Raw genomic sequence first — 26,632 nt, 5'->3', positions numbered from 1 at the left:
AATCAACGTATCTGATGAGAGTACCCGTGTACCGCTGCTGTAAGGGGAGTCAGTTACTTGTGCACAATTTTTGTTAGCCAGCGCACGGTGTACCGTGGTCCTTGAGTGCGGCGCTGGCGGCCGGCAACGGATAACGGACCTCGGCCAGCTCCCGTCACTGCCGCCAGCGGCGCGCATTGTGCCCGCAGTTTCTTCTCCTTCTGCGGGTTCTTTGCGTGCCACTACCAGCCACCTGAATTCCACGCCAGTACAATGTGTCAGGCACCAACCTTTGCCTACACTAGCAGCGCGCAAAGCATCAGTCAAGATTTTTGTTTCTTTCTTTATATTAGTGGCCCCACAGGCTGTAGTCATTTGTGCTGTTATTCTCGTTCCTGCCTCAACAATTTCTTCATTGTAGATCTTTTTTAAAAAATCCTGTCTCTTACTACTCATGTAATGAAAACATAAAAGGAAAGAAAAAAAGAGTTTAGGAATTCTACGAGACGGCAAATTTATAGTTGTAATTTTTAAACGACATGACACAACCTGACGCCCGGAGAAGGGGTTTGTGAAAATACCAAATGTACTTGAAGCATTGTCAAAGAAACGAAGAAAATTAAATTTCTAGTTAAACCATTTGATCTCGAGTTGTCATAATCTTTAATTTCATTTTGAGCACGCAGGTGTGAAGTTGAATAACGGTGTCTTTAACGTATGCAGTAATTTATAATATATCGTAGGCTTATTTATTTTGTCTACATGAGCGTACTCGCTAACAGTTTCAGTGTTTCGCCGATGGCTCTGAGCACTATGGGACTTAACATCTATGGTCATCAGTCCCCTAGAACTTAGAACTACTTAAACCTAACTAACCTAAGAACATCACACACATCCATGCCCGACGCAGGATTCGAACCTGCGACCGTAGCAGTCGCGCGGCTCCGGACTGAGCGCCTAGACCCGCTAGACCACCGCGGCCGGCGTTTCGCAGATGGAAATCAGTACCGCTACTGAAGAAAATCTTACTGTCTTAAAGGAGCACCGTCATTTATTTTCGCTGTGGTGGCTAATACACCAGACGTTTAGGAGTCCTAAGGTTCCTAAACCTGATCAACCATCCTTAGACACTTTACACTTTCCCTAAATTATTCGCCACGAATACTAATATGCTTGCTTAAAGAATGCCTTAACTGGTTTCCGCCTCCATCGACGTCCATCTCCTCCATCGACGTTCATCTGAACTGACACTCCGTCAGTAATGACTTTGGCAGAACGTGAAATCCTTCTTTCCTACAGAACGGCACTGTATTCCAAGATTTAAAATAATAAGAAATTGCTTTGCGTAAGACCCTCTGTAAATCCTCCATGTTGTCTAGCATCACCAGTCAAGTACTAAAAGTTACAATTTCGATAGAAACAAAGCAAGCGTCATCTTAAAACTTTCTATTGTAGTGAGTGAGCTGGTTGCATACATATACAATAAAGTTTCTCGTGTCTTATGTTTTGTCCTGTGACGTGCGTCTCATTCAGTGCTGCCTAAACACGCTGTGACAGCAACTGTAACAAGGAGCCACAAATCGAAGGTAGAAACATCAGTAACTATGAAAGTTTGAGTCAGGCTTGGAGGCGTGCTCAGATAGCCTGATAGTTAAGACGACTGCTCCCGAAGCTCAAGAAATCTCGATTCGAGCCTAGTATGATACAATTTCTCAATTTATACAAAATATTTCTTTCATTCATTGGCTTTGTTTAGTATTTTACTGCAGACTGTTTTCCTGCAACCAACACATTAAATTCAGATGTTAATGCGTGCTAGTCAGAATTGTCGACTGTAATGAGCGATTGTCTGTGCTTTCATACTTCACAGGTAAACCGCTTTTGCCGCTCTTTATAACTTGGTTTTCTTCTCTGCACACGTGTTCCTAATAATGTGGCTATTCATCCCGTTATTTGTGGTTATTAGATGCTGAATTTTCTTTCTATGCCATTGTGTCCATTTCTTAGGACAGAGTGAAAACTGGTAATGTGAGTTTTGTTGATTAGCTTTTTTCTTGTTTTTATTATGTTTTATCATTAATTTTTCTCAATTTCATTATTTTTGTCGTGGTTCTCTGTTTCTTTCGGTTAAGCGTTGTACGCTGTATTTCCATTACTAGTTGTGTCAGGTTTGCATTAGCTCTAAACCACATAGAAATAAGCAAGTGCCGTAACTGATCTGTTGAACAGCCCTCAGCGTTTCCTACTTTAGCTTTTTTGAAGTATTACATCCCTTCTGCTTTTTATGAGATTCGCGAGTTTTAGAATAAGTCATTACAGCAGTTTTCTGAAGAATGACGAATTGTTAACTCGACCTGTTGTAGCAGGGAAACTTAAGATGGTATTGTTTAAAGCTACCGTTTCCCGTGCCCAAACACGACGGCAAATGTATGTCCCTGCGATTTTTGCGGCTGGGTAAGTTATTGAGTTCATTTTTGGCTTCGACACGGAAGCGATTGTAAAGCGGTCACGTTCGCGTTCCGTTCTCCGGATATCCTGTCGGCCTTTTGGTGACCGAGGCCTGACCTGGGTATCTACATGCCGCATGCCTCTCAACATGTAGTAGTTGTTAGCCGCAATAATACCGAATCGTATGCTGCACATCGTCGCTGCTCTTTCTCCGTAGCAAGGGGTTGTCACGGCATTGGCTTGCATTTATCACAGGAAGCTCTGGAGGACGCTATTCGGATGGGCGTCGCCGAACATTCTTAACACACTGCTGCGCCTGCGCTGTAGCATGTCTGACGGCGATATCCTACTGCGGGCAGGCTAGTTTTCTAACTATATGCAAGTGTTTTTGTTGATTTTTTTTCCAGAAATGCTGTGATTTGTGAACTGAACAACTGATTTTTTCTAAGTGCGCTAAACTCATATTCGAGAGAACTGGGGTTAAAACGCTCGTTTGGTCACGTTTCCTCCGGTGCTTTTGAGTCACTTCAGGCGAATTCTTGGGCGGTTCCTATATAAAGACGGCGGCCAGTTTCCTGCCCCATCCTCGTTAATGCATCATTTGTAATGGACGTCGTCGCCGACGGTACGTTAGACTGTAAGCTTCCTTCTTCGTTTTGTACGGCAACAATGATACTGTTGTCCCATACCGTGAACTTATCGGAATAATTAGGTTCATTATATCGTATGCAGCGTTTCCGTTAGGATGAAGTCAGCTCTGCCTTTATGAGTACCTAGCGAGGTGGCGCAGTGGTTAGCACACTGAACTAGCATTCGTGATGACGAAGGTTCAAACCCGCGTCCGACCATCCTGATTTAGGTTTTCCGTTATTGTCCTAAGTTGCCTCAGGCAAATGCCGGGATGGTTCCTTTGAAAGGGCACGGCCGATTTCCTTCCCGATCCTTCCCTAAAGCCATGGGACCGATGACGTGGCTGTTCGGTCCCCTCCCGCAAATCAGCCAGCCAGCCTTGATGAGATGTGGTTGTCCACTTACGATGAGACCACAGTCACATATCATCTGTACAAATTAACGACCTGGCTATTGATAGAAACCTTTTGAGAGGCAATAGAGAGATCGCCGGGATGAAATTCGCATCCTAATCCGCCTGACCGTATATTTTCCGCTTTGGAGAAAGCAATACTGATCTTATATATACCGTGTGTCTCTTCTAAGAGTCGTCAGCCGCAGTTTCTCTGGCGTTAAGGCAGATACTTGAAATTTCATTATTGCCACGTGTAGCTGAATTCAGTCCAAACAAATAGTGCTCATCACGTCTTTCATCTGACGGGAAACATGGTTTTGTTTCTAGTAACAAAATTATTTTTACAGTGGAGTTTTACGTGCTCATTCGATAGAGCAGTCTCAAATTAGTCTAATGCGACATTTGTTTTATCCGTATGTATTAACAGGGACAGTAAAACGCGAAGAATAACCAGTACTCCAGCTGCTGTTTAACGGTAGCAGCCAGCGTGGGCCAGGGCCAAAGCGGTGCTGTCGTTGCTGATGTACTGGTTATTCTACGTGTTTTACTGATCCTATTAATACGTGTACGAATACCACACTAAACTAATCTGGGACCGCTCTACCGAATGGGCACGTAAAATTCCGTTTTAATAAATGTAAAGAGGGACAGACCGACGCTTTCCGACGACACTGGGCGTTGCATGAAAGACGTGATGAGCAGTATTTGTTTGCAAATGTTCAAATAACGTACGGTAATGCAGTCGGTGACGTCGTCGACGATCGCCGATCTTTTGTCCGGAGCACACGCTGCCATCTTCAAGACATAAATGCAGCAAATAAGCGCTGTGCAAGGTAAATTGCAAATATGTGCCGAAACGCCAGAGAAAATGCACCTGACGACTCTTAGAAAAGACACCTTGTATTGTATATTCGTGTGGGACTGTACTTGGGTGCGTGATGACTGGGTGTTGTGTGCTGTCCTTAGGTTAGTTAGGTTTAAGTAGTTCTAAGTTCTAGGGGATTGATGACCATAGATGTTAAGTCACTTAGTGCTCAGAGCCATTTGAACCATTTTTTTGTACTTGGGTGAATAATTCTCCAGTGACAGACACGAGGGTTGTCCAGAAAGTAAGTTACGATCGGTCGCGAAATAGAAACCACAGTGAAAATCAGAAACATTTTATTTGCAACTGTGTGGAACACCTTGCACCTACTTTTTTACATAGTCGCCGCACCAACTTCGAGTGTTGTTGTAGTGTTTTATCAACTTTCCAACATCCTTGTCATAGAAAGCAGCCGCCTGTGCTTTCGGCCAATCATCTGCACTGGTCTGCAGCTCTTTGTCTGTGGAAAAATTTTGTCTTCATAGCCAGCGGTTCTTGTGAGCAGAGATGAGACTCAGGGGGTGCCAATTACGGACTGTGTTGTGAGTGATCAAACACTTCTCATCGGAAAAGCTGCAGGGGCGTCTTCATTGCCCCTGCAGTGTGCGGCCGAGAATTGGCATGAAGAAGGAACTGCTCTACAGTTGTGTTATGTGGGCTGCATGACACAGGCGAAATCTCGAACCAGGTCATCATACTTGGCGGCAGACGCTATTCCCTACGCATCTATACGTGCTCACTGTTCACTCAAAACTGAAAAGAGCGATGCGACACGATCGACAGGTGTACTAGAGACACTGTCCAACACATCTGTGCAAAGCTTTACTGGATTTTCCCAGTGGTTTCCATTTCGCGACCGATCGGAACTTACTTTCTGGACATCCCTCGTATTCGTCTCATCTAGGGGAAGGTTTGTGCGTAACTTGGTTTATTGTGATTGATGACTTTCATGAAAATATAGACTTTAATTGTTTCACACAGTCGGCTTTGCCACCAGTTTTTCAGCTAGAACGCAAATTTATCGTCATAGTTATGTCCAAAAAGTCTTTGTAAAACAGATTAGGTTCATAGCAGTACACATATGATTAAGATTACAGACTTCTGCATAATCTGCAAACCTGACATCGTCGAGTGAAAAGATAGTTATCTATACTATTTGTTAAATAGTGTATTTTAATAATCTTGATCACAATAAAAGGTGAAATTACTACTTGCTGAATATCGGTTTCGGTTGACTAACAACAATACTCAGAGTATGCTTTCTAAAGAATCTGTACCTATATGGCCACAGCACCGTCGTTACTAAGTATAACGTTGTGTTACAAAAAATGGTTCAAATGGCTCTGAGCACTATGGGACTTAACTTCTAAGGTCATCAGTCCCCTAGAACTTAGAACTACTTAAACCTAACTAACCTAAGGACATCACACACATCCATGCCCGAGGCAGGATTCGAACCCGCGATCGTAGCGGCCGCGCGGTTCCAGACTGTAGCGCCTTTAACCGCTTGGCCACCACGGCCGGCCGTTGTGTTACACTTTGGTGTTGTGGCCAACATTGCACATAGGTACTGATTCATTAGTGAATATGATCTGAGGACGGTTGTTAGTCCACCGAAACCGGTAATTAGCAAATTATGATTTTATTTTTTATTGCGATCAAGATTATTGAAATTTTTAACCTGTTCATGATCTCTGACCCTGAGAATTCAGTATAGTGTGAAGCTCGCAGGAGCTACAATTAGATCATTCAAAGAGACCATGGATATGTTCCCTGGAAATCTCCCTCTACGAGATCTGCATGTGAATCCAGAAAACATTCATTACGATTTGTGGAGAAACATGATAAAAATGCCGACATTCGATAGACGCTATGTCAACCAAGTTTGCGTTATGGCAAAACTGTTGTCCGTTGCCCTTCAAGGAAAGCCTGCACATTGCTCGCGATATATTGCCGAAAGTTGCCCTGCTGAAATATGCCAATTTGAATATCCTAAAGGATAACAATATCTCTGGCGCTAAAGCCTTCCTAATGCAGCGGTTGCTGTTCAGATTACGGAACACGTATGCTGCCATTATTGTAGGACAAGTTGGTAGCGCGCTTCGCCCAAAAACACAGAATTTTGCTGTTCAGCTTCCCGACGACGCGACTACATGCGTATGGCAATTTTAGACGTCGTTAGTTTTTGAACAATGAACTCAAGGGCATCCGTACCACCATTCCAGCCGCAGACGGCGGCGAACCATCAACACTCCTATTCACGTTGCAGTTCTCTAGCGTCAAACCAACACTGGAGGAAGTTGTAAGGTCGTCTATGGTCATATGGACAAAAATGGCGACTGTCACGTGCAGTGATTACATTGTGTGGACCAGTACTTACTTGTCACTGCTGGCATCTCTGAGCCACGTGTCACAACCTTACCAACATGTCTTGTACCAGCCGAATTCGCATATTGTGCTCTTTGATGTCGACTCGCAATACAGTCTCTCGCTTTAACATTTACGCATTCACGTTCCATCACTGCCAAACAAGGGGATCATTAGACCTGTTAATTGCGGATTTTGATGAATCTTAGGTATGTTGCAGAGGGACATGTCTTTTGTAACTGCCCCGCGACTTTTCAGGCGACGGCTATTTTTATGCGTACCTCCTATATCAATAACGTTAAATGTGGTACGACCAAGCGAGCGTAGGGCAGGGGCTAAGGTTCAGGGCTACCACGCTGGTGGTACTGGTTCAAATCCTGCCCATATTATATATATATTTGTTTTTCAATTTCATCATACGGAATATCGTTAATTTCATGAAGTAATATATGTAAAATTATTCATTTTCGCCTATGTAATTTCATTAATAAATCAATAAATTAATGTAGCAAACTTTTTTTAGATGTGCATTCCGTTTGTTGCAGAATAGATTACAGAATCGTTCTACTGGCCATTGCGTACATCGTTTGCTGTGCTAGAACTGTATTCCGTTGGTATTTGTTGCAGAAGCAATCGAAACACAAATTTGTAGAGCACCATGCACATGTAATGAAAGCAGCTGCATTGCAGGCACATGGATTTTTCAGAAGCGAAACCAAAAAACACAGTTCAGTAAAATTCAAAGATATTGTTCTTTCTTCGATCAACTTCAGTGCGAACCACTCGTATTTCATCATTTCTCTGAAAGCTGGTGCATTAAATTGATGCAGAACTAAAGAATGTGTTTTTATGGAATCTTCTCTCAGAGATTTCTCTATTAGACTTTAGCAAGACACGAGCATTTTGAATAGTTTCCGTGAAAATTTTACCCCGCCTGTAAAAATGTAAACATCGCTGGGTTGGTAAAGTGCGGGAGGAGAGGGGGGGGGGGGGGATATTTTTTACCGTGCAGGCGCACGCTTATCTTTCATCTTTAAAAATTTGATCAGAAGCTGTCTGATCAGTCTGCCCTCCCCAAGAATCAGTAATGTCAAGAAATTTCTCTTGCCCCACGTACGGAAGAATGACAGATTCTAAAACTCTTCATGCAGCAGTTTCGTGAACTTCACCTATTTCATGCAGGTCACAACTACATTTTTTAAAAAAAATTAGTAGTTAAGTCGCCAACTCTTTTTTTGAACAATCCAACCAAATTTACCGGATGGTTCTTGCAAACATAAGAAAACGTACGGGACTATCTTTGCATACGCAGTTACAATACTTTGCTGTGGAAGAATGACTAATCGTTTTTAAATCTGTTTTCGCTCTTTATACGGCAGGGGATCTGTTGTCGTCGATGGGTACTGGCAGCTTATTTGGTCGATATTAATTAAATAATCGAGGTCGAAATTAGGGCCGAGTACTTTCGTCTGTGTCTGGAATCCTTACGCAGCTGTTAATACTTTGTCCATCGTTCATAACTCTTTGGAGCGGTCGAAATATTTGTAATTTTAAAAACAAACCACAAACGGAATACATATTTGAGGTAGGTATGCTGTAATGATTCGTTTATTGATGAAGTTACTACGGTGAAAAATACTATTATTGAATAATTTTGCATGGTATATACTATCTAATGATATTCTGTACGATGTAATTAAAAAAAACGAAAAGGTACACAGGCAGGGTTTTAACCCGTACCGCCTGTGCGGTGGTTGTTAACCTTAGTCTGTCCCCTATGCTCGCTCGGTCGCAACACATTTGGCGTTGCTCGTATAGAATTTACACATAAGACGTCAACATTGATTTTCTCGGAAACTGGAGGCCGTAACATGAAAAGTCACTGGGCAAGTACTCAGGACATGTCCCTCTACAACATGTTTAAGAGTCATCAAAATCCGCGATTAACAGATCTGATGATCCTCATGTGCGTTTGGTATAGTACTAGCCTTTCCGATAACACAAGAAAGGACGCTGCTGGTCATAAGTGTACGCCGTATTTTTCCCATCTAATCACTTATCCTCGCACACTATTTCGCATTTGCTCCAAGTGTGGATTTATGTGAGCCATTCGTCTGGGTGTTGCTACTTTCGCAGCCAGTAGTATACCGAAATATGAATGTGTTTTCCTTGTTTTAATGGCCGACTCAGTGACAGCTCCTGGCAAACTGGCTATCAGTGGTCTGATGGTCTGTGTTACCCCCTTCTGCGCCAGTTCTGGGGGAAAGTATGTACCTCTTTGTTTCGCCACCGACTGTACTACGCTTCATTTGAGCGTTTCTATCCTGCCGACTTCCCGTTTCCTCTGTTGAAATTCTCTGTCTCGATGAAAAGCGCTTTGTCAGCCCGTGTTTTCAAATGCAATCTCTCTATTAGCTTCGGCCCATCAGCTGATTTCGTAGACGTTATTAGTGTTGTAGTGTGAGTTTTCTTCACATGTGGAATATTTAGATTTCGCTTACCAGTCGCTTTATGCCAGTGTTCATAGAGAAAGTGCCAATTTTTGCAGAAGATTGTTACCAAAAATTATTGTTTTTTCGTTTTTTGCATGACATGTGATGTAATTAAAGTGCAGCCACTGGCAGAGGTCCAGTGTGACCTGTAATTATCCTGTGGCAGCTAAACTTACTAGATATTTTAATACATTATTCGGAACAGATTTAAGCTGCGAAAAAATTAGTTCCAATTTTGACCAACAATTGCAAATCTGGCCCTGTGAATGCAAGAAAGACGCATAGATATCTTTCCATATGTAATGGATTAGGAACAGGACGTCGACAGAAAAAGTCAAACAAGTGAGAAAGGCATAATGATGACTTAGTTATTGAGAGCCGCGAACACAATTTGTTCAATATGATCACCGGAGACGTCGTCGAGATGTTGCATCCGTAAAACGACGTGATCAACTGCTGCTCCCAGCTGTTTCGGTGGAATCTGAGCGACGTGTTCCTGTATACCAGCCTCCAGGTCCGGCAGAGACCGAACGTGTCCATGGTAAACGCGTTCTTTCAGATATACCCAGAGCTAAAAGTCACATGGATTCAGATTAGGTGATCTTGTAGGCCATGCATTTGGAAAACCTCTGGAGATAACACGTTCTTGGAAGGTTACAAGCAGATCTTTCACTGGACGAGCGACATTAGGTGTTGCCCCATTTTGCATGAAAGCCGTCGTTTTCACACAGTAGCGATCTTCCGAAGCAGGAATCACAGGCTGTACAAAGAGGTCTCAATAACGTGCGGACGTCAGGATACACCTGACAGACCCTCTGTGTGTATTCTCTTCAAAGAAGAGCGGACCGCCGGCCGGTGTGGCCGAGGGGTTCTAGTCTGGAACCGCGCGACCGCTGCGGTCGCAGGTCCGAATCCTACCTCGGGCATGGATGTGTGTGATGTCTTAGGTTAGTTAGGTTTAAGTAGTCCTAAGTTCTAGGGGACTCAGATGTTAAGTCCCATTGTGCTCAGAGCCATTTTTTGAAGAACGGACCGAGGACAAAGGTGCTTGCGAATCCACACCACGCAGTCGCATTCGGCGAGTGTAATGGCTCTTCGTGCTCAACACGTGGTTTAACAGTACCCACATTCAGCAGCTCTGTGTATTCACTGCACCCTGTAGTGTAGAATGTACCTCGTCACTCCACAGAATATTGCCCGGTCACATGTCATCAACTTGGATCCGTGCCAGAAAACGAAGAGCAGATTCAGAACGGTGAGGTTTCAGGTACACCGTCAGGTTCGTGTACGGGTACTAGTGTAAAATAGACCAGTAAACTTTCTGTACTATTGATCATGGAATGGCCAATTCCGTGACACTGCACGAGCAGTAGCACTATCCGGGGCACGTGCTGCATGGGCAGTTACAGAAACAGTAACGTCATGTGCAACACCAGGCTCATCCGTGTTTTGTAATTTCATTATCATCTTCTTTAATCCATTTAATGACATCGGGGCTCTTCTCAGACCTTACAGTCGGTGACATTCTCTCAATGCAGCACTGTAAATACCTAAATACCATCGTTCGCATAAGAGTGTTTCACTAACAGCGCACGGTCTCTCTTATCGATAGCCATATTGTTTACTCACTGTATGACTTGGCAGATGACAGCGTGGTTGTCATGCCGCTATACAATCAGTGTAAAGCGCCAGATTTGCACCTCCCTGGTGGTAGCGATTGGAACTAAATTGTTTTCCAGCGTAAATAGGTTCCGCATTAACGCGCTGGCACATCCACTAAGTTTCGCTGCCCTATGATAATTACAGCCCACACTAGACGTCCGGTATTATGTTTATATTCCTGATATTTTATCACGCTAGCTTACTTGTTAAAATGTGTTCATTCAACAATTGTCATTTACGGTAATTTGATGAAAATGCTCTTTCACTAATAAGCGCACATATTTCTGCATTTTTCTACGTCTATTTTCAGTATTAAGGGATTGTGTGTACTATAAATAGTAGTTGCACGCACACTTAGCTTAACGTGAGGGTGCGATGGATCGCAAGGATTTTACGCTTGAATGTTCATCAGAAGGGGGTTGTACGCGTACAGCCCTGTTCACACAGCTGTTGTCATCTTTAAAGGGGAGAGTGTCGACAACACGCTTATCATGACGATGTAGAGGAAGGGGCGACGTATTTTCATCGAGAACGTTGAAATAAACATCCTGATTCGTGTTCACGGTAACCTGAATAAGCGCGCGAAGAAAAAAATTATTTATCATGCTCACGGAATTTTAAACCATAAAAATTACGAAAAATATTTTGTGAATGTTTGTAATGGAGAGTACCACAACTGAAAACAGTTCTCGATTTAGAGGACCACTGTCTTCTGGGAAGGCCATTCCCACAGTATTGAAAATACCATGCATTGCTTATTTCATAGGCAGTGTGCGAAACCTTTCCATCAATCTTGTTTGTTGCATAAATTCTCTCATCACTCAAAAGTTCTATTATTTGTGCTGACTTGAGTAATATGTAATAAGTTTGTGTGGTAGTTTCTCTTCAACTGTGCTAACAAAAATTATGATCTCGGACTTTCGGAAAAAGCACGTCAGAATAGAATTTATAGCGATTCATCAAACTGTAGTCGAAGAACACTCCTTTAGCAGCTGTGCAAAAGAAATACGAAATTTGAAAGTACAAATTCGTGGAATGGTCGCTTATATTCATGAAGCTTCGTAATCCTTAGGCAATAATTATAGATGGTGTCCTTTCCTTAAATTGTCCGTACCATACGTAATTTGTAAATAGTTTTGTTCGTTAAATTACAAATACGAATTATAAACTATCTAAAAGTCAAAGTCGCACGGTGTTTATTCTCAGAACATGTAAGATGTTCAATAAGTTTCGTTGTATTGCAAACGAGTTAAATACTGTGTACAGTTACTTCGCCCTACCTGTGGTGTAAGGGGGCGATCAGAAAGTTTCCGTTCTAAGGCCTTGCACTTCAGAATCGGTATGCCAATTAGGCAAAATCGCCGCGAGCATGAAGGCAATCATCCCATCGACGCAGCAGGTTGAAGAAACCCGACTGGCAAAACGCCGTGTCCTGCTGCGTGAAGAATTCCGTAACTGCCTGCTGCACTTCCTCGTCCTACAGGAATCGTCGACCCTTCAAGGCCTTTTTATGGGACCGAAGACGTGACTATAGGGCGGTTATCTCCCACTTGAGTTGACGTAACTTCTGCTTTACGACATTTGCGATATGGAGACGTGCGTCTTGTGTCGAACCGCGACCAGCACGGAACTTGGTGCACCGTTCCACAACGGCGGTTTATAACAGACAAGCTGCCCCATTCACATTCTTCGATGGATGTCTACCGGTGTTTGTCCTTCGGCAGCCAAGAAAAGAATTACAGCACGTTGAACCTGTTTGGGCGCATTTGGTAATAACATCGCCATAGTTCTTGTTTCCACATTTACCGCCGGCCGCGGTGGTCGTGCGGTTCTAGGCGCTGCAGTCCGGAACCGCGAGACTGCTACGGTCACAGGTTCGAATCCTGCCTCGGGCATGGATGTGTGTGATGTCCTTAGGTTAGTTAGGTTTAAGTAGTTCTAAGTTCTAGGGGACTGATGACCTAAGATGTTAAGTCCCATAGTGCTCAGAGCCATTTGAACCATTTGAATCCACATTTACCGCACGCTCGTGGGAAATGCCACACCAATCCATTGCCTCCACGCCGATGCTTGCATATCCGCATGGAGTCGCGCTACGTTGCAAATACTCAGCAGCAACGTCCTCAAATGGAAACTTTTTGATCGCCCATTTTAGTTTCGAGCTCTGTTTGATTCGAACGGATATCCCGTGTGATTTTGCATTGTGATACTATTAAAAGTTATGAAGACACTGTAGGTAAGAGCAAATCCATTCATTTGGCATTAATGCCGTAAATGCTACTGCTAGGTATTGTAAAGTATGAAGAGATAAGTTTGTGATCATAATATTAGGAAACACTTTGCGCTTCCAAGGAGAAAGGCGAAGTATGTCGAAACAAATATTAATGTGTTTCTTGTAGTAGCAATCCATCTCGCTTCTCCTGAGTGATGCCAGAGCGAGATGAAACAGTGGCTAGCAAACTGAACTTACGTTAGGGATGAACTGGCTTCATATTCCTGCTCAGCCCCCAAATATATATTGTCCTTGGTTCCATAAATCGTTTAAAGCATGTGCAAGGAAGGTCTCATTGAAAAAAGTTTGTGTTTCGTCTTTAACGACCTCATCATCGACGAACCCTAGTTTTCCTTCCATTCTTAACCTCGCCGAAAGATGATAAAAGCAGTAAAATTAAACAACCAACGCAGCAATGTTTGCCTCCTTTGAAGATGATACTATGAGCAGCGTAAAGAAATTAAAATATGTAGTCTGTTAAGTTCTTAGAGTAGAATAATTTTGATAAATGCTCTCAAAATAAGAAACACACTGTTGGATTTATTTATTTAATCTGATTATATTAGGGTCTCCAGACCCTCGTGAATTAGAGCATAGTTTGACATATACATATCTTCTTGAACCAGGATCTAATGCAGTAATGATGGTAATTATTATATTATAAATCAAAGATACAGTTAGGGATAATATAAATTGAAGGATTATCAGCACGTACAGGGTGTTGGACAAATATATAGAAACACCGCGAGAAATGCATGTTTGAACATAAATGCAGATGCTAGCCAAGTCTGCAGGTTATGCTGTTGCAGTTGACCACGAACGACACCTGTGAAATGTTCGAAATACGTTGAAGGCGCCAGTCGTGTTCAGAACAGTATTCTATGTAGTTGTGAGTGTATTATGCCGCCGCTAAGTGAATTCGAACTTGAGCTAATCGTTGTGGTCGTATGGTGGGTGCTTCCGACCAATGTAGCCGAAGTGTTTGGTGTTTCGAGAGGCACCTATCGAATATTTAAATCGCATACAGCGAAGGCGGGAAAACGTCATCCGCCAAGCCGCGGCGCGGACAAAAGTGTGTGTTGAGTGATCGTGACAGACGGTCATTGAAGAGGATTGTGACTAGAAGTAAAGTCAAACAAAAACAACACGAAGGGAGCTCCATGAGCAGCGAATTGCAGGGCGAGCTGGAAGTCCAAAACCACTCCTCAGTATTACAGACGCCCGTAACAGGCAACCGTGGTGCAGAACCCATATAAACTGCGCTGTGAAGCAATGGAAGAATGTCATTTGGTCGAATGAGTCTTGTTTCACACTGTTTCCACCTTCTGGCAGAGTTGTCATGCCAAGAATGAAACATGGCTGGCGTTCGGCCTCTTCAAGGTCGTGTTACTGCCAAGGATTGTGACCATTTTGCCTGATCAGGTCCATCTCACGGTACAGTGTTTGTTCCCGAATAGTGGTGCCGTGTTCCAAAGTACAGGCCCCTGTTCATACTGCTCGCGTCATCCAGGGCTAGTTTTGTGAGCATGAGGATGAATTCTCGCCTCTCACCTGGCCACCACCGTCACTAGATCTCTTGTGTTATCTAGCCTTTGCGGTCTACTTTGGGAGGAAGGGTGCGTGATCGCTGTCCACCTCCATCATCGTTATTTGAACTTGACACTATTTTACAGGAGGAATGACGTAAGATTCACTTGAAAACCATACAGTAGTTGTATTTATCCATTCTGAGCTGACTGGAAGTTGTAATGAATGCAAGCGGTTTTCCTACACCGTATTAATCATGCTAATGTGTTGTGGTTTTGTTGTTTCCATATTTTTGTCCATCCCTCTATCTAAGGCCATTCGGAATGACGAACTGGCTATGAACTAATGATACTAGCAATAATAACATTACTATTACCACCACCACTACCACTATCACCACTTCCGTCATTTTAAAAATGTTGGTTCTCTCGGCCACGTTAGCGGAGCGGTTCTAGGCGCTTCAGTCTGGAACCGCGCGACTGCTACGGTCGCAGGCTCGAATCCTGCCTCGGGCATGGATGTGTGTGATGTCCTTAGGTTAGTTAGGTTTAAGTAGTTCTAAGTTCTAGGGGACTGATGATCTCAGATGTTAAGTCCCATAGTGCTCAGAGCCATTTTTTTGTTGGCTCTTTTCTTCTACGCTGTCGAGAAACTATGTATAGTTTGACCACTTGCCACATAAAGTATATATTTAGGAGATATGGGAGTATATTTTTCCCGCTCCTTGCATCCAGTAATTCGAAACGAGATGTTTCCGCAAAAACTAGACCTAAGTTGCAGTAAACATATCTTGTACTTTCCGGTTAACTGGTCGATTATGTGTTGCCTCGGGATATTCAAAATAATTTCCCTCGGTTGTGCACAAAGAATAAGGGAAAATTCTCTGCCAAAATTCCTGGTTGGGCCTATGCTGCTGTTTCTCTAGGTACCGTATCGAGACACATTGATCACAATCTTTCGAAGATACCCTAAAATCAACAGCACGGAAATACCCATTTGTAGTAGTAGTGATTTTAATCTGCGTACTATTGGCTGGATAAACTGCGCATATAACACCGGCAGTAAAGACAAGAAGTCTTGCAAAGTAACAAGGAGCACGTTATCAGATGACTGCCTCGGAACATTTAGTTCGACAGTTCACGAGAGAGGTCAATACTTTAGGCTTTCTGTCTACAAACAGAACTAATATTTTCCTCGATATCATCAAAGATATGCTGTATAAGTGCGAGCTAAAGCCAATAAACAGCGACTAACATGTTACATAAAGGATTAATTATGAACATTTAGTTCAAATCTAATGAACGTGGAGAAGTTGTGGTCAGACCTCAAACACTTCGCAAATCATGCTCTAGACAAATATGTTACTGCTAAGGTAAAAATGTGCGGCAAAGAGCCACCTTGTTTTTTACGGCGTTATTTTAGAATTTAGCGAAAGCACAGGTTGTCACATTTCCGCTGCCAAAGAGAATGTAAGGAAATGGATAAAAAGAGAGCTTAATGGCAACTTTTGCATTCGTAACAAATTTTTTACGTGAAGTCTACTGCAATTTCCATAGTCAGAACTTGTTGAATGGTCTTTGGGATAATCCTAGTAAGTTCTGTACTTCTTTACGTCAATGAACTGACCCGATCCTTAAATCCAGTCTTTCGTAAATCAGTCTGGTGATGAAACTCAAGGCTACAGAGGTGAAGGTGAAATATTAGAACGGGTAACTTCTGTCTTCTTAGACGTCCGAAAATAATTCGAAGCGGCACCTCATTGTCTACTGATTATCAAGAGAGAATCAATATTAGAACGGGTAACTTCTGTCTTCTTAGACGTCCGAAAATAATTCGAAGCGGCACCTCATTGTCTACTGATTATCAAGAGAGGATCATTCATAGTGTCTTCAGAAATGTGTAACTGAATCAAAGAATTTGCTGCCGACATAACGCAGTATGTAGTGGTAGACAGTGAACGTTTAACTGAAACTGTAGTAACATATATCGTGATATATGAAAATGTATATATTGGCTAATGTTCGAATTCATCAACGAATAATCAGATAGTGTGAGCGACACACTTTGTAGTTGTTTGCGGACTTGGAGTACGATATGTTGCTATATGTAAGATAATGTCGAAGAGATAGAACCAGATTCAACGATCGCAAGATTAGTGGTAAACTTTTGGATTCTGTCACTAAGCTATATGAAATAGAACGAACATCTAGTAGTAGTAGTAGTAGTAGTAGTAGTACGGAAAGTCAGTGAAAGGCTTAGATTTCCTGATAGGGTTTGAGCAAGTGTAGCGTTTCTGTAAAAGAAGCTATTGTTGCCAACTCTGGAGTACTGCTTTAGTATTTGGAGTCGTAGGCCTCATAACAGACATTGAAGAAACACAGAAACATGTTGCTAGCGTCGTAACATATCGGTAGATCATATACGATTGTATAACAGAAATACTGTAATATTTATTTATTTATTTTTTTTTGTTTTTTTTTTTTTGTTTTTACCTTTATTGCATATCTCGCCTAGGGACTATGAGACTGAAGTATTCGCATACAGAGGCATACAGTCTGGTATTTTTCCGTTGTCCACACTCGAACTGAATGGGTCAAAGGGTGGTACGTAGTACCCTACATCATGCTCTGTATAGTGGCTTGCGGATAATATATGTAGATTTACTTTTTGAGACATACTCCTCTCATAAAATAATAGAGCGGAAGACTGCTTGTGTCTTCAGTAAGCTGTGAAGTGCTGAAGCAATTGACACAAAGTTTTAATGATGAAGCAGTCTCCCACAACACTTTTATTATACTACTGAGTACATGTTGAAAACTTGAAATGGATCAACAAGAGCTCCTGACAAAGCTGGTTTGCCTGTTTAGAAAGAGCGATCCACTTCTTTGCCTATCAAATGTTCAAATGTGTGTGAATTCCTAAGGGACCAAAGTCGGTCCCTAGATTTACATACTATTTAACTAACTTACGCTAAGAACAACACACACACACACACCCATGTTCGAGGAAGGACTCGAACCTCCGGCGGGAGTGGTCGCGCAATCCGTGACATAGCGCCTCAAACCGCACGGCCACTCCGCGCGGCTGTTCCTATCAGGCACGCCATTGTGACTAAGATAAAATAGTTGAAGCGTGTTTGATTACATTTCCTGTTAGCCCGTAGGCTAAATCAGTCTGTGGGAAACTGTTTCCAAACAGGCCACGGCCGCACGTTTGTGTTTGTGTGGTTGTCTGCAACAGAAAGTTCCAAATTTCTTTATATTTCGTCATTTTATCTTCTAAAATGGAGAACACAGTGCACACAGCGATCGACGACCAGCATCTGAGGAAAAAGTAGAACCATTTTAACTGAGTTGACTGTGGTTTCTTGGTGGAACACTGTTGTTGCAACAAAAGGAAACACAGGATTTTCCCTATACCTCACAACTTTTTATTTTTATTTTTTTAAAATTTTTTTTTTTACAAGGCCACTTTTTAGTGCCGGCCGTGGTGGCCGAGCGGTTCTAGGCGCTTCAGTCTGGAACCGCGCGACCGCTACGGTCGCAGTCTCGAATCCTGCCTCGGGCATGGATGTGTGTGATGTCCTTAGGTTAGTTAGGTTTAAGTAGTTCTAAGTTCTAGGGGACTGGTGACCTCAGATGTTAAGTCCCATAGTGCTCAGAGCAATTTGAACCATTTGAACCACTTTCTAGTGTTGCTAATAACGAGATAAAATGGACTTGAAACTTGTGGCGTACAATAAAAAAATTATGAAACGTAGGTAAAAATGTTTTCTTGTATAAAGCGTAGAAAGTTTGTGAACAAATAATCGATAAAGTCAATCGTTTTACTTTCATAGGACTGTAGATAATCAAAAGATTTCTTGGAAATCAGGATTTTATGCAGAAACAGGAGTGCTGCTGTTGGAAATATCACATTCAGGATTTTATGCAGAAACAGGAGTGCTGCTGTCTTCAGTATAAGAAAAATTTCGTTCGTCGCTGACGTTTAAACGAGAAAACCAGTTTTCTGTGCATATTTTCAAAAACATATGTCCTGTGGCATTATATTGCTCGCAAACTCGATGAAATCACAAAAAACCTTAACGGTAAAGAATATGGCGAGAACGATCTGAGGTGCCAGTTCGCGAATTTCGTGGAAGTCGTTGTTACAAGTACACTAGTGTGCAAAACTTAAGGACGAAATTGACTTTTGCATGATCTGTCACTACAAAGTAACATAGCTCGATGAATCACCGATTAGAAAGAACTGCTGCAATATAGTAAGTAGAAAACTTAATCAATAAGCAGTGAGACGAACAGAAACGACGTGTATTACGTACCCTTCTATGGCGCCGAGTGGGAACACCTAATACACCCAGCAACATTGTCGGACATGATAGTGTTGGTGGTCCTGGTGTTAGGGTAGGGAGGTACTCGTACATTATACCAATTGCCTCTAGGTCTGAGACGCTAAAGGCAACTGAAAGAAATACGCAATGAGACGAACAGGAATGACACTTTTATTGAAAGACAATAATTACACTGAAGTCGCCCGGGCTTAGAAAAGGCGGGACATGGTTCTTACTACCGAGTGTGATCACCAAGGACGACAGTGCATGCTCTGTAACGTGCTTCACGCTGGCCACGAGGTTGGTAAGCAGGTCTTGACGTAGGACGCTATATTCCTCCATCAATGCGGTTGAAACTGCTGGAGGGTCGTTGGCTTACGTGGACGTGCTGCAATACGACTCTCCAACGCATCCCACACGCCTCGGTGGGATTTAAGTTGTGGGAACTGGCAGACGAGTCCATTCGCCGAACATCATCTCGTTACAAGAGCTCCTCCAACCGCGCTGTTAGATGCGGTCGCGCACTGTCATCCATTAAAATCAACTCATGGCCGAATGCCCTCCTGAAAGACGCACATGGGGAAGGAGTACAATGTTACAATAAAGTTGACCGGTGAGTGCGACGTGTTCAAAGATTTGGGGGTCATGGCTCTGAGCACTATGCGACTTAACTTCTGAGGTCATCAGTCGCCTAGAACTTAGAACTAATTAAACCTAACTAACCAAGGACATAACACGCATGCATGCCCGAGGCAGGATTCGAACCTGCGACCGTAGCGGTCGCTCCGTTCCAGACTGTAGCGCCTAGAAGCGCACGGCCACTCCGGCCGGCCGATTTGGGGGTAGTACGCCCGTATAACATTATACGAGTACATTCAAATTCTAATCGAGTTGATTCTTAGATTAAGGAACAAACATTTTAATTTAATTAGATCGTAATTTATCCAGTCGCTAAAAAATTGTACACATCATTTGTTGCAAGTAGCGTCTTCATATTGGCAGGTAGTTGTCTACAAAGCACTAAGTAAATTGGTTGTCGTATGATACCGCAGTGGGCAGCCAACAGTGATGTGTTCGGTCACCTACTCTCTGCCACAGTCTCACATGGTTGTCTCAGTGCGTTGTGGACGATAGTGGTGCAGTCTGAACCACACGTGGTTAAATCAAAGAAAAACGTTGGGACGAATAACTTTCTGTGATACTTTCCAAAGCGGTACAAAAGTCGTGCAGGGCACTTTCCAGTATTATCTACTCAATGTCTTCCCCTATGTTGGTATGCTTCCTGTTATTTCATAAGACTTTGATGTGCCCCCACACATCTTGGAGGAAGTCTGTGTAAGGAACGCATTCCTACGTTTTCGTCCTGTGGTGGATAACACTCTTATTGGGAAAGTTGAAAATTTCCTTTCGTCTGTTACCATAGTTCCCCCTTCATCCATAATATGATAACTTTCTAGTTGTGGTTTTTTTAGTTATGAAATCTGTTCTGTTGTCTGATAGCCGGCCGGTGTGGCAGAGCGGTTCTAGGCGCTTCAGTCTGGAACCGCGCGACCGCTACGGTCGCAGGTTCGAATCCTCCCTCGGGCATGGATGTGTGTGATGTCCTTAGGTTAGTTAGGTTCAAGTAGTTCTAAGTTCTAGGGGACTGATGACCTCAGATGTTATGTCCCATAGTGCTCAGAGCCATTTGAACCATTTGTTGTCCGATACCCCAAGCAGTTGATTGTATTATTGACTGCAGGGTTCTGTATAAGCAGCAACGCTGACACACGGTCTTTGTACATCATTATCGTTAATACTGTTGATACTTAAGCGACCTGATATTCCTTTATTGGTGGCGTTGTTAAAATTTCGCTCGTGACCTTATTTCGTAAAAGATGCGACATTAATCGTGTGTGGGTAATAGGTTGCTTGTCCCTAGTAACAATACAGGACGTTTCACAATTCCTATTACAGGCTTCAAGCGGTTGTAGAGTGGACTTAGTAGATTTAGTAGCACATCAAAGTCTTAGTAGAGTTTTGATAGGAAACTAGTCTCCAGAAAAGTACCGTGCAGATATAAGATAACTTTAAGATCGGATCAGTTTCATATCTCCCGCTTCAGGGTACGCATACAAACTGGGAAGAGGACGCTGTCGTCAGTTCCTGTTCTAATTATGACATCACATTTCATTTTCGTCCGACCACAACGATGGCTGCGAAAAACTGGTATGTTTGCAACTAGGAAGGTGACTGTTGTGTTCCACGGACGCGCCGCACTCTCGTCATTGAAGAGAACGAAGTTCATCACATTTGAAGGGAACCCGACGACGAGCGCACAGGTCCGAGCTTATTGTCTTCGCCGTTTGTGAGCTGTGTAGAGGGAAATTTGAAAGTGTTCCGAGCTTCAGATGTATTTTCCACCCAAACGGTTCATCTCTTGGCGTGGGTTACTTATCTTCGCCAGAACTGGATGTTTGATCCTGACTGCTCAGGTAGTATATAATTATTTTCTTCTCGAACTGATTAAACAGAAATATTTATCTACTCTTCTTTAACTTTTCGTTCAACACCAGTGACGAATAATGTGGCAGTAGCCTTCTGGCCCCTGATTCCTATCTCTGTTTCCTGAATCTAAAACTTGGACCCGTTTGTTGTCAGAAGATCACCGTTTATCTCGCAATGGGTATCCTGGTCAACTGCTCAAGAGATATCTCTTAAAATAAGTTTTGCTTTAGAGATATTCTAACATGTGCGTATCTCAGTTTACACATGGCGGATATTTTCTAGTCTTTCTCTGAAGCGTTCCGCCACTTTGATTTTTTTAGACAATAGTAATATCCGATTACTATTCTGGACACCCCTTTCTCGCATAATATCTCGCAGATTATCTCGCACTCTGTTTCTGTATTTATCGCGTTCGACATTGCGGCGTTTCTGAAGTAGTAAATACGCCGCCACTTTTGATACTCAGCTTATCTGACCAGTACTCCCATATATTCCATTCAGAATTTTATAGTTCACTGTTATTTATTTCTGGCTTCTTACAACTTCCTGTTGTAAGTATTACGTGGGCGTTATTGTCTTTGATGAGTTGCAATAATTCTAGGATCTTATTCTGAACACTTCCGCAGCTTACTAATATTATATTTGCTTTTCCTGGCCAGCAGTGATACGTATTTCCGTCCATAAAAACTACAAGTACCCGCTACTGGCTCCGTAGTGTATTACGCTTAACTGATTGTTCGGTGTACAGAGCGCTTCCGGAGGTACACACCACACGTTTTCTCCTGCCCCAGGAGCTGCCTGACCTATTAAGCGAAACCGTAAAATACTTTACTTGATAGCGCAGATCAAGAAATCTACATCCTAGATCGCCGCGGATTCGAATGAGTCGCTTGTGTAGGCCTTCCGCTAGCCTCCATACCAGATGGCCGTAATCGCGTTTCATCGGCAACTACATCGAATTTTCGATGACGGATAACAAAAAAAGGAGAAACATACTGAACTAACTCAGATCATGACCCAATTTTTTTTTTTACTTTCATAAAACGTCTAAAAACGGTAGTCGTAATAATATGTTAGAAATATTTACATCATGGAAGTGTAGGAGTGTTTACGTTTTTCCAATAGAGAAGAAGTCGAAGGTAATAATCAATAAAGAATTCTGTAGAATCTGTTTATTTTCTAGTAAAATCACTCACATAAAAACATTTAACTGTCCAAATTTCCTCGTTTCTTACGATTTGAAGGCCCTGTTAAGAATTTTGTAAATTCAAAGTAAGGTCAAAATTTCTTGTAAGAACTATGTAATATGTTTGGAAATGATGTCGTGTAATATCAGTAAATCATTGAAAAGAAGTGGGGGTTGCTAATACGAGATGATTAAATGTTTCTGTAAACAGCATTTTTATTTAAAGCTTAAATATGCCTGTGTTCTTCTTACACCCTACAAGTCACCAGTCTAGAGTGATTTTTTTCCCATGACACGAGCGTCCATTGGTGTACACATGTTAATCTGTGTCGAGCGGAGAGCAATGGTAAACACGTTGAGCGTTCATGTACCTCATGGCGAGGAGCTGGCTGTTGTGGATGGGGTGGCTACATAATTGCTGTTGCTGTACAGAATTTCATTGGAGAGTAATATGCCGCACTATGGCTTGAAATACGTTATTACAGTACGTGATAGACAACTCCTTCATTACTTCAGTACATTGTTTCCCACGATAGTTGATTCGCAGCGGCAGCTGCAGTTATATTCTAAGGTACTCACGGTATGCCCTTGACACGGTGACACGGGAAAAGCCCAGTGCTGCCTGCACTGTCTCGAATACGGAATGTCATATGTGCCAGGCACCCGGAAGTGTCCAGGAACAAATGCATAGACATCGCACGTCTTGGCCATCCAGCGCTCAGCTGTCATGCCACCTGGCATTACAATGTGTGACGGCATGCCACTCGCCTCACACACCGAACTGTCCGTTCCCCATGGCAACAGGAGCACTGTCTCTGCACCACGCCAGCTGTTTCCATTTCAGTTGTTCACAAGAATATATTGAGCAGCGACTTTTCGACGCTGCAAGTCCTATTATGTATCTGTCGGGCCAGAACGCCATTGCGTACCTGTGACATTTTCCAATGTATTTTAGCATGCCACACACGGTTGCCGAGTCTTCACACGTATGAGCCTGAATTTAACAACGTTGAAACTTGACTAGAAGAAGGCATCGGTTAGTAGGGCATATTCTGAGGCATCAAGGGATCACCAATTTAGTATTGGAGGGCAGCGTGGAGGGTAAAAATCATAGAGGGAGACCAAGAGAGGAATACACTAAACAGATTCAGAGGGATGTAGGTTGCAGTAGGTACTGGGAGATGAAGAACCTTGCACAGGATAGAGTAGCATGGAGAGCTGCATCAAACCAGTCTCTGGACTGAAGACCACAACAAAAAAACAACAATGTTGCCTAAACGAATAGCGTGAAACGTAGGGCGCGAGTTTGCGGGGTATATCTGGATGGAGTAAGCGTGCCAAATTAATGACCCTTGGTAACAGGCTAAAATTGGTTCGTAGACAGTTTCCCAAAGCTCTCAAGGCAGATTCCGGGCGGGCACCCCATCTCCTCCTCATAAATGCAACACACGGTTTATATACGAAAACATACAGAAAAACATTATCCGATTCGCAGACGGGATTCATTTCTCATCTAAGGGTAAATAACGATGTTGAGATCAGATGATACCGGGCCACTGAACTATAATAACTTTATCATACCCTATCCCTATAAAGCGTACTTATATTCTGTATGTATGTATGTTATGAGCTATTGATTTTCAGTGTATTACTAGTATAATTTCTATATCATTGTCATAAAGATGTTGTAGACCTGCTATTATTTATAGTGAGCCATAGCTGATATTCGTAACTCAGCGGACGAAATTTACCATCTGCGTCGCATATAAGATTCTGGCCGAGACGGTCGTGACCTAATACCGATGCGCTCTATAACTCTGCTATGAACCTTGAAGCATTGTGAAATCCGTCGTAGGACGTGCCTTTGTGTCCCATGTAGTTCTGATTGTCTGGTGACCACTGAAGTCGAAAAACGGCGACGAGCCGATCCGTGGGGCGTGAAACGAGTCTGTTAGCAAACGTCACAGTGTGTGGGCGGCGCGCGGCGCTCAGTCAGTCAGTCTGGCAGGCCGCGCCGCCATGAGCGCCGACAACGCCAACGCCGTCGCCGGCCGCTCTAGCATCTTCCTCATCACCGGCTCCTCTTTCTTTGAAGGTATCAGCCATGCAGCTGGTCCCCACGTGTTCGTAACACAGATATTATGGGAGATTGTGCCAACCGTTACATCAGTAATATTTGCCATGTTGGCACCGAGCAAGTAGGCAGAATATAGTGCGTAGTATACGGTCTCACTCGCAGATTACTATTTCTTGACGATCAGTTTCGGATGGCAAACATCCATTGTCTCTTTTTGAAACTGTTTGATGGATGCTTGTCGTCTGACACCGGCCAGAGACTCTAGCTCATTTACTTTGCTGTTTAGAAATCTTGACCCTATCATTCATTCGCTTACCTCTCTATTTGCCCTCATACTGCATTTTGGAATACATTCTTTTAAACGGAAAGAACGAAAACCTTTGCACATAATCTTGAATCTGAGATTACTTAAACTATCTATGTAAAACTAATCAAGTTCTTATTCTGTCTCTGAACGAAAACATGACACTTTTTGTGTCTTATTAGTGAGCATTACGCTACAAAACTTGTTTCGTTTTGATTTTGTCTCGAGAGTTTTAATATACTAATTTTTTATTGTTTTCACGTCTCTTGTGGCAAGTGTACGACACTTCCCGTATGTTGACTTAGTCATTGGGCAAAGTGCAGGGTTTGGAAAAGGCTTACGAAATTTTACATTCTTTATTGACCATTGAAAAAGCATTCGCAATGAGCAGAAAATGAAATACCTTCGTGGAAATGGAACAAGATTTTTAGTGTAGGCATGTTTAGGATTAGAAGGGCGTATGTATCAGACTCATCTTGATTAGCAGTACCTAAATTTTCGTGTCGCACACCACGAAATATCTAATAGCCTTTTTGACACCGTTTACATGCTCGCGAACAACCCCCATCCCATTGGCAGTATTATTTTATCCCACTGCAATCACTTATTTTACCATATTGACGTTGCATTGCTTGTCTGTGTACTGTGGAGTAGCTGTCATCGTCGTCCGTTTTAATCGTCGTTATTGGATGGCCCGTACTGTTGAAAATATCAGTAACAAATTGACTACAGTCAGGAATTAGTACACAGTTTTAAAATACTTTCATTTGTTCTTGGGTATGGTTTTCTACCGGGGTCTAGTGCCCAAACGACACAGAAATCATTAGCACAGTTGACGTGGACGGAATTGTGGTCCTTAAAGAAATTATTATGACGTTCATCCGAAGAGATTTCTGATGTACAGAGGGTATCTACTGGTAAGTCGGTATAGCCGCACTTGAAACACTTTTTCGGATCGTATATGAAAAAACACTCGTCTTCTGTGTAATAGGAAATTTACGTTGTGAAAAATCACAAATGAGAGTCCGTTTTGTGCACATAGTGTATCTTCTCCACAGCACAGAATGGATGTGATGAAGTTTGTCACGAGCATAAAATTTTTGCCATTAATGCACCTTAAAGTAAATATAGCTTCAAAAATAACTTCCAATGCATTCGATAACTGACATAGTAATGTATTTATGGAGGAAATTCATTAAAACTTAGTATTCTGCTCGACGGTCCATTTGTTTGATTGTTGCTTCTAATGACTCACAGTTTGCATCTGTCAGTTTCATGTTGACAGCCTCTCAGTTTTAGAACGGATTTAGCTGTATAATTTCATATCTCACTGTCATAAGTTAAAGCTGGCGATGTACACTAATGATAAACTTCCTATTTCACATACATTTGAAGCTTCGTTTCGAACTCTTTGCCTGTAGCTTACCAAAAGGTCCCTAGGCCAGTTTTATTCTTGTGTTTGTTTAATTAACTGTCTATTGTCTTCAACTACCATAAGTGTATTAGCTGGATGCAATACTTCATTGTTAATTTGTAGCATTTATTTTCGCTGTGTTGATTAACATTGTTTTAGTTTTGCTATAACTAATGTGCATGCCTTCTTTCGGAGTAG

General features: G+C 42.5%; 1 protein-coding gene across 16 annotated transcripts in view; it reads left to right on the top strand.

Moving 5' to 3' along the window:
* The window catches only part of LOC126470108 (ensconsin-like), a 406,217-nt gene that overhangs the window by 135,162 nt on the left and 244,423 nt on the right, over positions 1 to 26,632 (top strand). The window lies entirely within an intron of this gene.

This window comes from Schistocerca serialis, chromosome 3, assembly GCF_023864345.2.
Source record: "Schistocerca serialis cubense isolate TAMUIC-IGC-003099 chromosome 3, iqSchSeri2.2, whole genome shotgun sequence".
NCBI classification, from domain to species: Eukaryota; Metazoa; Arthropoda; class Insecta; order Orthoptera; family Acrididae; genus Schistocerca; species Schistocerca serialis.
The sequence above is the reverse complement of the archived record's forward strand: the minus strand, read 5'-3'. Positions and strand labels throughout refer to the sequence as shown.